The following is a 13,402-nucleotide window of genomic DNA, read 5'->3' as shown; positions in this document are numbered from 1 at the left end:
AGAAAACAATAGAACAATAGACTAGAAATCTTTTTTAGTGTTGAGTTGTTGTTTTTTTTTAAAAAAAAACATGCATTTCTCAAGCTGAACTGCCAACTTGTAGCTAACTGCTCCGCTAACAAGGAAAGCAGCTAACAAGAGGACATTCACTTTTTATTCACATACAAAATATTCTTCCAAAAAAGACAATGTATGCTGTTTTCATTGAAGATAAAAGTCGATATTTGGCTAATATACCTGCTAACATGCAGCTGGATTTTTTTGCAGCAACTGCTCCAGCGGCGGGAGGACTTGTTCAACCATGCAAACAGTCTCCCTCTTCCATTCCTCCTTCTGGAATAGGTCGGCATTGCCACATTTACACAGTTAAATATTCATAAACCTGCTCATATCCAAGTCTTTGGTAGTGATTAAGATTGAGATTCACCTTAAGGCTAGAAATGTGTCTGTTTGTTTTGTCCTTTTTGGCATTCGTCTGTACGTCAGCCTTGTGAAATGTTTCCTGGTCGGTTTGTGTACACCACACAGAGAATGAAATGAAATGAAAAGAATTCTCCTTAAGCTAGATTAACGTCAGCCATCGGAAAATGCTACATTTAGAAAAAGGCCTGATTTTGGAATATCCAGGCCGCTAGTGAATATGCACGTGTGCTTTATCTTGGCTTCATGGCAGCGAAACGGCCATTTAGCCTTTAATGGTGCATTTCAAGATAAGCAAAGCTGCAGCTAATGAAATTCATAAAAGGTAAGTTTGACTTTGCCATTATAGTTATCAAGCAGCTGCTGATTTACAATGCCTGATCATTAATAGTTACGCATTATTCATTTTTATTAGCTATAGGTGGTGTTTACCCTGATAAGAGGTCTGTGGAAAGACTCGGAGGAGCAGATTAATACTTCACTGATGTTTACACTTCAGTATTGCCACATGATATAGTATTCTATATCTCTTTCCTTATCACCCACCATTACCACAGGTACAACTGCGGTTTAGAGGCTTTAACCAACTTTAACATGAGCCCTTTGCTGCATGTCATGATCTCTTTCTCTCACTCCTTGATTTCCTGTCCCTCTTTACTGGAACTTAAAAATTAAAGGCATAAACAGTCCCCAAAAGAATTTAAGTAAATAAAAATAACACTCACAAACTCATGATGAGGTTGGTCTTAGCTGGTTGTGTTGAGATTTTTACCAACACAGGAGTGTCTAACCTCATGATCATACTTATGTGTGAATCAAAGGTCAATCAATGCATCTCAGAAGTTATTTAAGTTGCGACAAGCACAAATCTTCACCTCGTCCTGATGGGCATTTTACCAGACAGGTTCCAGCTAAACCCAAAGAACCCAGAGCTACATCGGTTAAACAGTTCAGCACAGCCAAATACATCATGACATTATATTCACAGACATGAAAAGGGGCTAGCCACGAAAAAAGCCAGGCGCTGCCTTACTGCCAGACTCTATTTTCCAAACAATGACAGTAATTTGGGATACACTCGAGGACAGTGAACAAGCAGCAAATGGACATAAGTGGTCTCCGTTCCTCAGCTCACCAATATTACTTCCTCTTAGGGCTACGAGATGACACATAAACCGCCACAACGTGGAGATTTAGACAACCGTGCTGTAAATTTTACCCGCACCCGAGTTTGAGCCTTGAGGAAGGCAGCAGTTTTTATGGAAACACAACACATTCTTCTCCTGTAAAGTCAGAATGAATTAGGATTACCTTTCTGGCTAGCTCATTAGAAGAAAAAATATTTCTAATTGCCACTGAAGAACTGAAATGGAAATATTAAACCGAGGCTTGTGTGGATGACTAAAGTCCACCTTCAGTACACAGCTCAAGAGATTAACAGGAGATGTACTGTGTCAGATCCGCTTCATTTGTCATCTCTGCTGCAAAGAAAACCCAACAAAACTATTACCTGACATCAGATGGGACATAACTCCGTTCAGAAATCTTACAACCGATCATATCTTAATGCAGCCGTCATTGTATATATGAACTCTGAAGCAAGCATATGCAGGGAAATATTTTGATCTGTACATTTTACTTTGAGCATTTAGTTGCCTGATTTAGCCTCTTCTCAAGAGTTTGCAGATGTGTATGCGTGACTGTGCATGAAAGAGCGCTTACTCTACTCTTGGCAGACATTCAGGCAGATAGACTCTACTGATATTATGCAGGCAGATTCTTGTGTAAAAGATAATCATGACATGAAATGTAAATAACCTACATCTGTACTAGATGGCCATTTGCACACTACTGTACATAAAACTGTATATTACATAGCCATATTTATATTGTTATTCATATTTATATTACTTTCCATTCAGGTCCAAAGGATATTCTATTCTATTCTATTCTAAAGCAGAACCGCTAATTTGTATGTGTGTAGATAAGACACTGAATGAAATAAAGAGGTGTATACATAAGAGCAGTAAGCAATAAGAGCAGATGTAAATAATATATACCATATCCTTTATAAATACATTAAAACCACATTTAGAGATGGTCGCTCGCTAGTTACTAGTCACACAGAGCTTAGGTACGGTACATCATGGTGGAATGAAAGAGTGATTTCCTAAAACATTCTTTCTGACAGCAGAGCTGAATGAGTGTGTTGGATAATGAGCGCCGCTGCCTCAGTAATGTGTTGTGGAGGGGGTGGAAGGGATTGTCCGTGACGGCAGATCCTCATTGACTCAAACGTCTCCTGGTTTTGACCAATGACAGATCCAGCCCCGTGAGTGAATTTATTGATTCCGCTGGCATTGCTGGTAATGACAGAGCTATTTCACAGCAGACGTTTTGACTTGTCAGATTAAGGACGGCACAGGCTCAATTCTATTAAGGGCCCCAGTAAGCCATGGCAGTGAATCGGCATGCACAAAAGCAGGTCCTCCCAAAGCTGAATGTAGCCATCATTGGCTTATCCCTTTCCTAAGGTGAAAGGCCTAAATTGTATGATGTGAGAAAAAAAAATTAAAAAAAAGAATAAATTTGCTCCAGCAGCCTTCTTCATTTTGGAAAAAAATATACCTAAAATAAAACCTCGTTGTTGCTACATGAAGTGTGGGTGATAATACTAACCTTTAAAACCATCTCTTGTCAGCATGAGAATTTTCACCAACAAGGTCACACCTTGGTAGATGCAAGAAATATTTACAGTTTTTTCCAGTTGCTAACACACTAAAATGACATGGATAGCAAAAATATTTAAACTGAAACACAGTGAGCAAAACCTCATCTCAAATCTCCAAAACTTTAAACACATTTTCTGCTTTACACACATTTTGCAAATCGAAATGTCACTTTTTAAGTGTACTGAACACGGGTCTCTGTATAAGACACAACAATCTGACATAAAGTCACATGTTTGCGATTTCAAAACTGCCATTTAAAATTACGCACTACATGAACTCATTGGCCACTATATGTGCTACCTGGCCAAATAGGTGTTATGTAATTGTTAACACTTCAATCAGGAAGTAAGCAATAAAAGACCACAGGTGAGCATCTTTTTTTCTTTTACAACAACAATGGAAGACATTACTGAGAGAGGAAGAGGAAGAGGGAGATTGAGAGTGCGATGTTGACGGGGCGTTGTGGCCAGACCTAACTGTCTAATTATTTTGCTTTCCTCTTTATTTTTTTTTTAGATAGATAAATAGATTAGATAGATAGGTTTTATTTGTCACATGCACAGTTATACATAGTACAATGCACAGTGAAATGTATTGTTGTGCCTGCACATTTTTTCTGCAATTGTATTTTTTAGCTTACTTTTTTTTGTGAGCATATTTTAGTTCACTCCAATGTAAATATATCTGCTGTGCATATGTTGCACTGACTTGTTTGGTGAAAAATAAAAAAAAATCAATATTTCAATAGCATGTGTGTGTACCTGCAAATATTTCTGTGCATGTAAACAATCTGGAGAATTCTCTACAGTTTGAACTATGTTAGCGTTATGGCAAAGCATACTAAAGATGAGAGTGCTTTTCATTATGCCCAACAGTGTGTAGTTGGTTAGACAAAAATGTGTCAAGACAAAAAAAGTGTGTGCCATCTGGTGCAAAAGTTTGATTTTGGTTGAAGTGCTTCATTTTGCGGGATATATGAGGTATTTTGCAGTTTGGGTGAGTGGTTTGGTGAATTGTGTTAGTATTTTGATAAAACCAGCGTAGTTTGCAAAATTGTGTTTAGGCAATTGGAAAAAACTGTAATTGACCTGACTGAAGGAAAGGGAAGCTGAGGGATGAAACGGGTGGAATACAAGAGATGTGTAGATAGCAGTGGGTAATTGGATTGCGTGACTCGTGGTCTGCTTCCTGTTAGTTATACTAACTTAATTAAGAGAATTATGTGTGCCTAGCCTTCAAAACGTGTCCATAAAATCTAATAATCAAAAATAAATATGTTATTGCCCAGGCAAAGGGAAAACACAACAGTATAGTTGCTTTAAGCATTAGCATTATGTGGGAACCCACAGGCATTTAGGTCACAACACCAGAGTTTATTTCTAAGAATGAAATACACCAAAATAGAACGCTGTCCTCCTACAAGACAGTACTGGTGACTGTGAGATGAGAATGTGAGATCAAATCCTCTCCAAAGCCTGCGACTCTTTGCAGTGACACCCTTTGTAAATCTTGTTTGCTTTTCCACCTTGTAGCACATATCTGTTTGACCAGGCCCAATATAAACCACGCCTCTTCCTTTAACTTATGAGCGATCTGTCTTAACGACGGTCATTCCAGGAAAAAATACGTCACTCCGCAGACCAAGAACTGTTCTGTGTAACTTCACAACCCGTAAAAGCTTCCCGAAAGCTTATGAAGGTGGCCCTTTTTATGCCATTTTGTTGCCATGCTATTAATGTCAACAGGGTAACAATTTGGATGTAAATGCTCAAATTAAGACATAACTATATCAGTGAAAGCATTCCATTTTACGTTTAAAGCATTCCAGATAGTAAGAAAGTAACTGAATGCATTTTACACCAGCTGATATAAACTCAATCAGCAGTATCAGGCTTTAAAATATACAAGTCAGGCCGCTGAAAAACGCTTCACGACAAGAGGTTTACATTCTGATCGTAGACATAAAGTGCCTCAGCAGTTTTTGTCACTTTCCTTTCTCAACTTGTTCTTCATTTCTCATCTCTCCAAAGGAGATAACGTAGTCAACACATTCCTTATTCATGTCTCACTCAGAACATGCGGATATTATTCATTTCTCTGTCGGGTTTTAGTTTTCCTTTAAACACTATCTTTAATCTCAGTGTAACTTTCACATGTCGGGTTAGTGTTTGCAGCCTGTTCACACAAAGCTTGACAAAAGAATTTGGTTTACAGAGCATCAGTGGGACCTTCTCCTTCTCATACTCTTTTTGGTGAAACTTATCCAGATTATATATTCATTCATTCATCTTCTGTCTTTTAATCCTAAACAATGAGACTCAACCCTGTACAGAACAAAAGGGGAAGTTACTTATTGAAGAGTCACTGCCTTCCTAACTGGCATGTAGTGTACTCTTGCTTATGTCCTGGACAGGAGTTCTGCTAGTACCTGTCCTATTGTGTTCTAGATTAATGACAGACAAAAAGAAAGGCTTACTGTGAACTTGGAAGAAGAACAGAAGAAACATGTTTTTTTAGCCTTCAGCATGTACTGCTTATGTAATTTCCCAGCCTCCATGCAACTTTGAACATTTATTCAGTATGAATCACACACTGTATGATTTGTGAAAGACTGATGGATAAGATAAGATAAAATAAGATAATCCTTTATTTATCCCACAGTGGGAAAATTTATAAAAAAGTAATATTCAGAGTTTTTAATGTAAGAGTTTTAAAGTCTCACTAACGACTGAAACATAATTCAATCATTTTTAATGTTCTTGTATGTGGCTTAAGGAGAGTTCACCCAAATGGATTACTTTAGGGAGACTAACCCTAACCCTAACCCACTGGAGTGGGACAGACAATACCATATGAATGCTTTTACTTATTGTTGTTGTAACTAAAACTAAATATATTCGACCAAGATGGCGGCACGTTAACAATGCGAGGCTCAGCTTCTTCCCAGAATATGCAGAATGGCAGTTATTTATACTCTTTGCTACTTGCACTTCTGGTTAGATGCCAAACTGCATTTCCTTGTGTATGTACCTGTACTATATGCAATGACACCAAGTTAAACCTAATCTAATCTACAAAATGCTAGATGCCGTTATGACATCTGTGACAACAGTAGCAGAAGTTTAAATAAAGTTTTAACAGCCTCTTTCACAACCCATAACTTCATTTGATCCACATTAAATCACAAGTCAGCCAGCCGGCCTCCAAACACCACCTCACTGCCACCTGGCCACAACCAGGAGGTTATAAAAACCGCACCTGCTGCGGCCTGCAAAGCTATTTTCCTCAGGAGAACAAACAGCCCGTAAAACAAGTGGATCTTTGGTTTAATGATGTTTATCAGTTGCTATCTGTCACAGGGATGCCCCGTGACCTCTAAATTCAGACAGGAAAACTCACACAATGCTTGTCCACTTCCAGTCACTTTCACAAACCATCTAGCCGGTAGGTGTCTGAGGTGTCACAAATTAAGGTTTGAACCTGGTAGTTGTGTAGTTGGGTTTGGTGCTTTGGTGACACAGTCGCATACATGAATTAGAGAACAAAAGTCAGAGGATATGGTGTTTTTAAATCTCGTTATTTGATTAATTCTTTTGCATTTCTCACCTCTCCTCTAGACTGCACTTGGCCATCCTCCCCTTATGGATTCAGGAACTGCCAAACCAGGCCACACCCATTAGTATTCCATCTATGGTCCAGTTCCTGGGGGAATGCGCCAAGTGTAGTATGGATAAGGGGGAGTTTTGGGAGACGTAGGTATAAGTACTGATTTTGAGCAGTTGACGGTCATATTTACTCTTTTGAACTACGTATCAATGTTTTTTTCACTGTTACCTTATTGAAACATTTTCAGGAGTATGACTTAATCACTGCCAAATGTTAATTGATTTACTAATTGTATTTCCCTTGTGTAGGAGGAGCCACTGTTTATATAAGCAGGAGATGGCACTTCTCCTGGGGGATTTTAGATGTGACTGGCCAGCAGGCCACAGTGGCTGCCATTGCCAGGGGCCCAGACTTGAAGGGGGCATAGCCTGGTGCAGATTTGTTTGTTTGTATCTTAGTTAAGTGGATTCCAGTTATTTTCTTATTTCTTTAGTCTAGTTTTTCTTCAGTTTGGCCAAGCTGACCTGCACTGTAAATATTCACTGCTGGAAGAAGGGGAAAATAAAATAAATTGGACTGTTGAACAGAAGTGCAGCTTCAGAAGTGCAGCTTTTTCATTCATGAATTTGTAGAAGTTATAGATCTTCCTTAGATAGTTGCTGTAACCAAAATCCTGGCTGTACCAGCTTTTATTTGGGCTTATATGGGTTTTAAAAGCTTCAGATGCTTACCACAGGACTAAAGTAGAGCTGACTGACTCTGACCTACATTAAGACCAAGATGGATTGCATGCTAATTTGTAACAAAGTAAATGGAGACACACATTTCTGTGAAATGTGAACTAGTGTGTTCAATTTGACAAAAAAATCCACATCAGTGCCATTGCCACGCCATGCCATTTGAATCAGAAACCTGAATTCTTATGCGTGAACTGGGAAGGCACTGAAAAATGTAGGGCAGCGAATTATTGTTTGACTGAATTTTCACCAGCGTTTTTTCTCAAGGGCCAACATAACTTTCTAAGAGCATTGTCTAGAAAGTAACGACTGGGCAGAGATCGATTTGTCCTGTTGGTCTGCTTTTATGTATTCTTACTGCAGAATGGAAATACCCTAATGTGCATTTAACAAAATGGGCCATTAAACCAGATGCGCAATGGTGAGGGAGATAATAAGAGCCACACAGCCTCTTAAACTAGTACCATGAACGGCATCACGGTGTTTCCAAAATAGCCACTAACTTCGAGTGATTAAATTGCTTAGTAAAGAAATGTGAAACAACTTTACCAATACAACTTCAGTTCAATTAAAGAAGTACTTACTTTCTGTGTTTCAGAATACATTCCTAATGCCTGGGCCTCTTCAGCCTTGAAAGCTGAGAATACTTGTCGATGAACTTTAGTCCCAAGAAAAAGAGCGTCTCGTCTAGATAACAGTAAAACAATAAAGAAAAGCCAGAGAAGACCAGAAGCCTTGCAGATTTAAAACTGAAGGGGACCAAGTGAACCATTGGATACCACAAGGTCGACAGTGTGAATACAGAGCGACGCAACCTCGAAAACAAGACAGCTTATTGGATTTAATGCTTGAACGATGATTGAATGATGAAGCAGTATGCTCAGTGTTCAATGTCTTCCTCTTTCCCAAGCCACATCTAAGAGTCAAGCCTTTAGAAAGCATTCTGTGTTATTGCCATGTTTGATCCAAATATAATTGCTGCCCCTACAACAGTCCTGTGTTTTCACTCGCTCCTCTCTCACCGATCCATATCCAATAATAGGTGAACCAAAACCCTCTCTGATGACATACGATGAGGGCAGAAAATAAGGGTGTAGTTACAATTCTGCACTGCGCACAAATGTCAGACAGACAATAATTGATGTTTTTCTGTAGGATAAAAAAATTGCTTGCAGAGAGATGGAAACTGGACTTCTTTAACTGGGGTACATGTTGTTCTTTCTTTGACGTTGATTCATGTTTTCTGATCCATTGTCTGCTTTCCCAGTGATTGGTATATCCGTCTGCCAACTGATGTTTTACTACTCACGTTTCTGACATTTGTTTGCACACTTGCTCCAAAACGTGGACAGTAGTTAAGGAGTGTCCAAACATCGTTTAGAGTGACTACACACAGGAGGATGGCATATGATGAACCCTTTAAATGTGGATAAAGGCATACTCTGAGTCATTCACGGTGCTCTCTGGCTGTACACGCTAAAAGGTTCAAACCTGTTCTCCTTTTAAAATTCTACACACTTGCACGAACGCTGTGTGGAGAGGGCATGGCTGTTGCATTGCTGGCTATGGAAAGATAAAGCAAGTCCACCCAATTCTTGTGTCTAAATGACGTGACAACAAAGTGTTTTCGTCTGTATGTGATTATCAAAAGCACAGATTGAAGAATTCGATAACCTTGTATGTCTTGTACGTTGTACGTTTTGCACATTTGTCTAAGTATTCTCATCCATCCATCCATCTACCCATCCTATATTTCTATCTGTCTCCAGCTCCTCCTGGTCAGGCCTGTCAACTATTTGCCAGTTCATTGGCCCATCTCATCCAGGACAAGCTAATGTTAAATAATTCTAATTAGCTTTATTATCCGTAATTGAAATCTATAATTATTTTAAGCTGCTTTTATCTCATCGGTATCCATCTTATAATTAGATTTGTTCTTAAGGCAGAATATAGTGTACTGATTGAACTGACTCACTGAACAGTCTGTCCTAGTGGGCAGATTTCGAGGAATACCTTGGATTGAGGGCAAAGTCGCCACCGAAAAGACCAGTCAGTAGTAATTTTTATGTCAGCCTATCAGTCATCAAATGTCAGGAGAAGGCCAAGATGACAACAATGCTCCTCACAAGAGGATCACAAGATGTTCCCAGGTTACATCCTGTGCATTAGCAGTGCTGCAGGAATGACAATGAGCCTCTCACAGTAAATTTTCCATGGCACATTCCGTATTCAGTCCAGCTTTCGCTCAAACATCTGGGGTGCCAAATTGCCAACACATGCTTCATGGCAATACAGCACTGAATGTATCCAGGGTGCCAATTTACAAGCACATTTGGAGAGTACACCCACTGTGAGAGAGGGAGAGAGAGAGAGAGAGAGAGAGAGAGAGAGAGAGAGAGAGAAAGGGAGAGAGACTGTAGCACCAGAGCGTGATACAAGAGAAGGAGCAAGATGAAAGAGGGAGAGTGTGCATCACTAAAAACTAAAATCATGAGATAATTGTGAGGTATTCCTAACAATAAGGGTAAAAAGAGTTAAGCTTTTACGTACAAATTTGTTCTTGCTCTCGAGGTAGGTTAGAGCAAGTTCGTTCAGGTCAGGTAATTTATACTTCACGAGAAACTCAAGTGCCGAACTCCGGGGAGAATAGTTGCCGAACACCACATGAGAAAAAAGTTCGGCTGATGTGTCAAGAACACGCTGCGAGACGTAATTTTGTCATCTCACAGAGTATGTAACAAGCTTTACTGTGCAGCAGAGGATGTGAGTCTAACAGCTTGCGGAAAGAAGCTGTTCCAGAGTCTGTCTGTTAACATGCTGGCAGATTAAATCACAGCTCTCAACTTTGGAAACTGGAAAGTGTATACTGTACACAAAACACACTAATCACTCTTCCATCTGTGGATTATGTATTTTTTGTTGATGTTTTAAGGGGGCCCCCCCGTGCAGCAACACCTTTCTTCATTGTTGATTCTTCACGCTCTCCATTACCCTGCCCAGGCTCTGAATTATACTGCTATGTGGAGGTTGTCTCTTTCAGAGAGATATTGCACAACATGATGAAAGGAATGAATATATGAAACACAATTCTATGATCACAATAAAATGATGTAACTAAGGAGAAAGGAGTGAGAAAATAAACACAGAAGAGAACTGAAACCAATTGAAACCAAACAAAACCCAAATCCAGTCATACAAAAGCAGAGCAGACATGGAGGAGGAAAGACAGAAGCAGTGAAGGTAGGAGAAGAAAAAGATGACAGACAGCTAAGCAAATTAATCTCTGCGCTTTATCTCCTGCTCCCTCATTACCGGCCGGCTTTGTAGCTGGCAGCACATTGACCTAACAGAGCTCTGAATGAAAGAGGCTTTTCACTGTCTAATGATGACATTGCAGTATATTACTGTGGTTTGAGTGAAAAAAGGATCATACATTTAAAAAGTGAGCTGACGACAAAGAGGTGGATGGAATTAAGAGAGAATGATGAAACTAATGTTATGTGTTTCAAAGTCTGCCAGTGCTGAAGTTTTTAGATTCCTGAAGTACACTTTTCTCTCATCAAAGAACCCGGAAACATGTCCCAGTTCAATCAAAAAAGACAAAAAAAAAAAAAAAAAATGGAAAATTGAAGCTTCTTAATCTCAAGGAATAGTCTTCTAAACACTATTACCTTACTAAAGTTTTTTAATTCATTTTACTGATGGGAATAAAGGTTCACCAGGATCAGAAAAGTTTAATAAGCTGGAGAGAGCCTCGCACTAAGATGAGCCAGAGTGTGGTGGCAGGACCTAATTCTGTGTTTCCAGTTTTAATATCCAGGCTGCCAGTTTCATATTGTCCTCAGGTAGCCTCTTCTGTTTAATGGAAACTAAAGTAAAGTGAAGTTCAGTTAATTGTCTTTTACAATCAAACTGTAATGCTGCACAAGCCCTAATCAGTCAGATTCCTATCTTTGTCTTGTCATGGGAGTTTAAAAATATGTCAGGCTTCTGTATTCTGTTCCCCCTCCTTGTGTGTTCTCTGACAGCTAATTCCTGGACAGCTTCCTCCCTCTCTCCGAACCCTCTCCCCTGGTTGATTGAACTCATCCGCAACCCATCAGGTCATCAAGCCTCCACAAAAAAAAACCTGGTCTTTCAGTCCAGCTTTGCCACTTTGTCCTGTGTCATTCAGTGGTGAATATGTGACAGTGCCTTTAAGGTTTGTTGATTTTTGTAGTTATTGCCTGTTACTTGACTGTTTTTGACCCTTGTTTTATTCATCATCCACATTCCACAGCTTAATCAACCTTTACCAACCTTTCTGTGTTCACTCCTGCTTTCTCCAGTCTACACAACAACAACCGCCTGCCTTCAGCTTCCTTGGAATTCCGCCATCTTCAGCCATTTTCCACCTCTTGCGCATTTTTATTTATTTTTTTCCTTTTTGTTAAACTGTTCAATTGCCCGGCTTCGTGTCAGTGTCGTAATCTCATTACTGCTTTAAAACTTTAAAATAGCCAGAGAGGATTTAAAAGTACTGCATGAGGTTCAAGGTTTATTTATTGTCATTAAAACATCTTAAAAACACAAAGGGTGGTCCATCTGCATGAATAAATGAATAAATAACTAACATGATAAGACCTAAAACCTAATGATTAGAATAAATAATTTAAAAAAGTGATGGAAACAGCAAAAAAAAAGTATTATTATGCTCGCTCAAGGTGTTTTTTGCCTTTTTAAAAGGAGATAATGTGCTTAATGGGAGATAAACATCTTTTACAGCGAGCGCTCAGGTGACCTATCAGCTCCAGACACTTGATAAACAAGGTAAGTGGTTTAGTTTGTTCTTCCTTTTTCTTCTTCCAAGTTTTTTGGCAAAAAGCGTTTGGCTTCATGATCACTGCTTCTTCTGCTCAGTTTATTACAGCCATATGTAGGGGAACATAAACTGCTACTTTCTGATGACAATATGCAGAATAGTTTGTTCACTCCAATCCAGTTGATGGAAAGACACCATACTTTATTTATTGTGAGATTTTAGGGGGTGCACATTCTCTTATGTTAATTTAAAACACTTAATTACTGATAAGACAGAACAACAGCCCTCTTGCTGATTTACTTAATTGAACAGAATAAAAAGGAGCTCCTCTAAGTCTGCCTGTGATGTACATGGACCAGATTTCCTAGCTAATTTGCATATTGGGACAACAAAGATAACGAAAAATAATTTTATCACCAAGTGAAAAATGCAAAGGCAGATGCATGAGGAATGGTTAATATGATATATTATGTGTATTTCAGGGAATGGGAGTTACAAAGGATGCCTCTTTTGGTCCAGTGTTTTATTGTTCTTTTTCTAGTCTGCAGGAAGACTGTCGACCTTCAATCATGGATCAGAGGTGTGCTCAGAATCAGAGTGTGGGAGTGAAGGGATTTGGTGGATGGATGGAGAAAGGAATGCAAATGGATATGCAATGTGTTTCTGATACAGTCAGAGGTATAATCACAAATGGACATCTGCGCACTTAACATGCCACACAGAGATGTAGCGGTGATCTGGTTGTATTGTTCTCAGCAAGGTCCATCCCCTGTAAAGAAGAAAATAGAACTGAAATAACCTGTAATTGTGTGTGCTGTTATGTGCTGTCAGATTGAAGACAAGCATTGCCCTATAAGCAACACCATTACATTCATGGAAATGGAAAGTACTTGACCCATGTAGGTAGAGAGACCAAAGTATCTAAAAGTACAAGTTGTGTAAAGTACACCGATCAGCCACAATAACATATGACTACTGACAGGAGAAGTGAATAACACTGACAATCTTGTGACAACACAATGTTCTGCTGGGAAACATTTGGACCTGGCATTCATGTGGATGTTACTTAGACATGTGTGAACCCATAGGACCAAAAGGCCCCCACT

This window comes from Chelon labrosus, assembly GCF_963514085.1.
Source record: "Chelon labrosus genome assembly, chromosome: 10".
NCBI lineage: Eukaryota > Metazoa > Chordata > Actinopteri > Mugiliformes > Mugilidae > Chelon > Chelon labrosus.
The sequence above is the reverse complement of the archived record's forward strand: the minus strand, read 5'-3'. Positions refer to the sequence as shown.